Below are 6,000 nucleotides of genomic sequence, written 5' to 3'. Positions count from 1 at the left end.
GATTCCTAGGTATAGGTATAGGGTTCATGCTTCTTTAACGACTTGTTTCAATGTTCATGGATACATTCCTAAACCAAATGGCTTCTCATCCAGTGCTAACTTCACATTATCATGTGCTCATTTACACCCTATTGTCATTACTTAACTTTTAATTGCTAAGTCTTCTATAAACCACGGTCTGGTGACAAACCTCCATGAATACACCTTGCTATCTAACCTCGCCAATGTCTGACACTTTAAGTGTTATTGTGTTGTCCAGCCTTTTCTGTTGACTTCCATTGTTTCTCCTGGATTCTCTCCAAACACACAAGCCTTAAATCCCCGGACTCTCTGTCACTGATTCGCTGGACTGTTTACCCATCAGTGTATTCAAATGGCTGAAACCCACTGTCCTGATCCGTATAGAAAAGCGCTATTGTGGAAAGGAGAGACGCTATCACTAATTGGAGTTATTTGATAACCAAAGCCCCTAAAACACATCTTTTAGCTGGAAAACATCTTAAAGAAACAATGACCCCTTAACTGACCATAACAACTTGCAAACAGAAGAGTATTGAATGCGTGCAAGGCCTACTTAGGGTTGTGTGTTCTGCTCCATTGTTCATGGCATGGGGATTACTTGGTTATGCAGCTATTACTAGAGTGTCTATAAGCAGATCACACACAATGGGAATTTATTCAGATGCAGGTAATAGAACTTTCAACTCTCAATGTAGGGCTGATTGATATGGCAATGCCATACAGTTTCTATTGAGAGCAATGCTACTAGGGGAAAAGTCCAATGTAGCTAACCAATTTGATTGGTTGTCAGACTTGCACCTCAATATACCTCCATATTAGATCAGGAGCATACAGATGTATAGCGGGGGCCTGTGGCACCTCTATGGCTGGCCTAGTACAGCTCAGTTCAAAGAGAGCTATGACATAGCCTTATACAGATAGAGGAGCTCGGCACTCACCAAATGGATTATGCTTATTTATTCAAGTGCAGCAGGCATCACTATTAGAGTAAGGACGTGTTTTGGTCCAGGCTGGCCTTCATCAGCTTGTCAGCTTCATCAGGAGGCAAGGCTGAAAAACGTCCTTACTGTAATATTGATGCATGCTCCACTTGAATTAATAAGCATAATCCATTTGGTGAGTGCCAGGCTCCTCTATCTACCTGCTGCTGGACTGTTCCACCACCTCACCTTTGGAGTGCTGTCCATTCTACTTATACTAGGTAGCCTTATCCAGAGTCCTAGCACTGATCTATGACATCTATTATGTATACTTATTTTTTGGTATATCTCATTTGACTAATAGACTCCTAAAGAAGCATCATGCCTCCATTACCACAGACCTAAGAATACAATAAACTCAATACATGGGAAACACTGAAGGGAAGTCCTGTGAAGAAGAGTAAAATTGAAAATATCCAATCCACAGGCATAATGTTAAAGAGCAGGAGGAGCTAAGCATATATATATATACTGTATATATTTTTCGCTAAAATGTTACGGGATAACTCATGTAAATCTCTGCTCATGCTGCACTAAATAGTCATCTGGGTGGTCCTACTCCTATGGAGAGAGATGTCAATCACTGATTAGGACCACCCACATGACTATGTAGTACAGAATGAGAATAAGTTATTCTGGATCTTTTCCCACAAAATTATATATCATTCTTCTCAGCTCCTCCTGTTCTATATAACGTGATGCCTACAGATTAGGTAGCATTTTCAGTGTTACAGATTCCATTAAAACAACCTGTTTCTTAAAGTGACAGTGCCCATTTAATTTAGACCAGTTTTAGATAGTATACAATATATATAGTATACGACATCCACAGCACACTCAAAAGCACACACAAAAATGTAAATATGAACATTTTCCAAAAAGTTTCTTTTCTGCTGATCACTTATTCACTCCAATCTATCTGTGGTAAGAAGTTTGAGGAGATGAGTACAGGGAGGTACAGTACAAACACTACCCATGTTTTATATCTTACACTACTGGCTCTATGATCTTTGATCCTCATGTATGTGTTTTATTGACTTTCTGAAGAGAATAAAGAAATGTTATTTTAACCAAATGGTGCTGGGTCAATCTTTTTATATTTAAACTTTGATCATGTCACAAAAGTGCTGGATGTAGGTGGTGCCAGCAAGTCTTTTTATACATCTCTACATATAGCCAGGACCAGAGGAAGAACCCTGCGCATGCGCGCGAAACAGCTGTAGCCTTGACTTGCCAGCGTCCATGCCCCACTTTTAATTGCATGGAATAAATCAAGATGGTGGTTGCTGCTTTTTGTCTACTTGTGCATCTCTACATATAGTGTTAATAGATGTAAATAAGATGTAATTGAAATTGATCCCTGGATAAGTGAGCAGATTTGCAGTTGGCTAATAGACACAGTCCTAAGTATAAACAGATCACAGGGGAGATCTCTGCATTGAGCTTTGATATAACTATACATGGTTATTAGGTCGTCCTCAGATGCCAATTAAACATTTATTTTCAGCAAGTGTCCTATTTCCAGGAAGTGTTACCTTCTTTTCCTACATATTACAGCAGGAGGGGTCATTTTTTTTTATCAAAGGACTCATCTAACAAGTATGGGTTGTCTAAAGTGGAGAACCCTTTTAACCCCTTCCTGCTAAAGTCAGTAAATGTACTGACTTGTAGGATGATAGTTCCAGCACCAGTCAGTACATTTACTGACCTGCTTCCGATGCTCGCTGTTTACACAAACAGTGCCCGGGAGCTGCAACTAAACTGTCAGCTGATAGCTAACAGTTTAGTGTAACTGCCTCTGGGGGTCCAAAAGGGGGTCCAGCATCGGTAATCGCCGGCATTGGTGGATCAGTAACGGTAATTGGTGTGGTAAAAAATACATAGGATTACATTGGAGTCTCTGGAAAGAAAATGAAAATGTTAACTTTTCACTCCTACTTTGCAGTTATTCCTGTGAAATGCCTTAAGGGTGAAAAAACTGTATGAATGTCAATTTGAATACTTGAAAGGGTGAAGATTTCAAAATGGGGTAAATTATGGGGGGTTTCTAGTATACAGGCCTCTAAAATATTCTCCAAAATTGAACTGGTGCCTAAAGAATTTCTGAGTTTGAAATTTTCATGAAAATTTTGAAAATTGCTACCAAACATTTATGGCCTCTAACATCATAAAAAAGTAAAAGCATGTTCACCAAATGGTGTTAATATAAAGTAGACATGTTATAGATATGAATTAATAAATAATAAATGACATATTACTATTTTCCTTATTTGCAGAGACTTTCAAATTTAGAGAAATGCACTTTTTTTAAAAATTTTTAACAATATTTTGGAGTTATTCACAAAAAAATTCTAAAGATATCATCAACTCAAATTTACCAATAACAAAAAGTGGAATATGTAACGAAAAAACAATTTTGGAATCACAAGGATAGGTAAAAGCATTCCCAAGTTATTAATGAATAAAGTGACACATGTCATATTCATAAAATTTGCCTTGGTCCTTAAAGCCATTTTAGGCCTGGTCCTTAAGCGTAAATAACAACCAACACAAAAATTTGGGATTAAATAGGAAGGGTGGGGGGCAGAAGCATTGTAAGAAACACTGAGAGTAGTAGATTCTTGGAACATATGTGGTTGTTAAGTTGAAAGTAAAGGTCCGTTTGGATAGGCGGAAATTCAAGAGATCGGCGCTTGATCATACGATTGCTAGATCGTCTGCATGGCCCTTTAACTTCATTATTGTCAGCCAAACATGTGTTTACACAGAATGATGTGAATCTAATAAAGCACATGTGCATATTACATTTTTTGTTTTTGTTATCATACTTTAAAACGAAAAAAAAAAAGCTTACTTGTATCCAGGTCCAGTCTCCTAAAGCTTTTTAGCCTTGTGCTGTTGAAAAAAAGGGACTAAACACAGGAAGTCCTGGGTATCTGCGCACAGAGAAAGCAGTCATTTGATTGACTGACACATTGAGCCGTAACACTCCTGCCTTCAAGAGACTGGGCCTGTATACAAGTAAGTATAGCTTTGTGTTAATGCATGATAATACATTTATTTCACATCTACTGTTGATTTAGATTTTGAAAGTTATAATGACTGGTACCCTTTAGGCTATGTTCACACTACGTATATGTCCGGCCGTAAAACTCCGGCCGAAATTTACGCAAGTTGCGGCTGGCTACGTACGGTCTGCGAACTTACGCCCGTAAGCTACGTACGCTTCCCGAGCGGCGTACGTAGCGATCTGACAGCGGTATTTCACTGGGATATCTTCGGCTAGCCCCGGACACCCCACAGAACCTTTTGGATCGGCAAAACAAAGTGGAAAAAAGAAGAAATCACCACTCCGTACGGGACCGCATGTTACGCTACGGGCGTAAGTTACAGCATTTCCGTCCCGAAACAATGGTCTGGTTCATTTTTACGGCGCCGCATACGATCCGGGCGTAGGTTCGTACGTAGTGGGAACTGTGCAGCCATAGATCGTATACTTTCCATTGTACGCAAACTACGTAAATCTCCAGCCGCTTATTCTCGGAGCATGCTACGGCCGGAAACTTACGTAGTGTGAACATAGCCTTAAAGGGGTTATGCAGGATTAGAAAGCACAGCTACTTTCTTGCAAAAAAAAGTGCCACCCCTTGTGTGTGGTATTACAATTCAACTCCATTCACTTTAATGAAACAAGAGATGCGTTGTTTCTCGAAGAAATCGGCCATGTTTTTCTAAACCTGGACAAACTCTTCAAGCACATGTAAACCTGCTTGAGATATACATATATCTATCCTAGGATAAAATAAAAAAAATTATATAAGTGCAGACCCGGATGGGCCATGTGGTCTTTTCTTTCGTCAGTCTTCTATGTTTCTATGAGAGACTGATTCTCTCTCTCTGATATCCCATCCACATAACAGCTAGTCAATATCCGTGTCATGAAAACTCCTTGGCGCACAGAAGCATAGAAAAAAAACAAGGGGAAGTGGAACAAATGGTCTTTGTGTCCAACACAGTGGAAAGAGTAGATAATTGTGAGCACTCTCAGATTCTGGCTTGGGTATAATAACCTGGATGGACAGGAAGAGACATCTGATCGCTCGCCTTCTAAACGAATGACTGAGATTCTCTGCCGCAAAGACAAATGGTGGATTGAAGTGATGGGCAAAGTCCTTCACTGTTGTAATACACGTCCAAACCAGGGCATCCCGGGCCTTCTTGGCAACAACACCTTATAATTGAAATAAATAAATATATATATATATATATATTTATATATATATATATATATATATATATATATATATATGTAATACTGATATGGTACATGCTTTGCATTATCACATGAACTTTTGCACGTAGTATACAGAATATCCATGTGACAATATTATGATAATTGTACATTACATAAAATCCTAATAATTTTCCTCCATTATGTGGATTTTATAAGATGATGTTAAAACGAGATGAGATTTCTGCAAATTGACAGTTTTGTATATCCGCCACATATCTACCAATGAGAATAGTTAATCCTCACAGTCTTCAAACGCTTCTCTTCTTTGGGCCTAAGGCTAAATAATAGAAGACGTGTTTGTATGGGAGATTATTCTTACTGTAATGACTATAATATCATGGAGAAGTTATAGAGTAATGGCCTGGAAAGGGGCGTGATGGGACCTGAAAGATTCATTTCTACAGGTAAATGCTTGTTGTGTCTCAGATGAGGACAATAAAACATTCCGTCATTTCGGTAATCCTTTGTATCTATGTTGGGTGTTGGTCTAATGGACCAGAGAAGGTCCTGCCTGTAATAACTCCAGATTCTAATAGTATTGTAGTACCAGATCAGCTGTATCACAGTAAGAAAGTCTCACATCAGGCCCACCTAGCCGGATTTTATTCTAAATGCATTAGTTTTCCTGGAAATTCTGTAAATCCTTGAAGTCCGAATTTCACCAGTGTGATCCAGGTTAAGGCTATGTTCGAAGCAGAACTACGG

Source organism: Dendropsophus ebraccatus, chromosome 5 (genome assembly GCF_027789765.1).
Source record: "Dendropsophus ebraccatus isolate aDenEbr1 chromosome 5, aDenEbr1.pat, whole genome shotgun sequence".
NCBI classification, from domain to species: Eukaryota; Metazoa; Chordata; class Amphibia; order Anura; family Hylidae; genus Dendropsophus; species Dendropsophus ebraccatus.
This window is presented reverse-complemented; position numbering follows the sequence as displayed.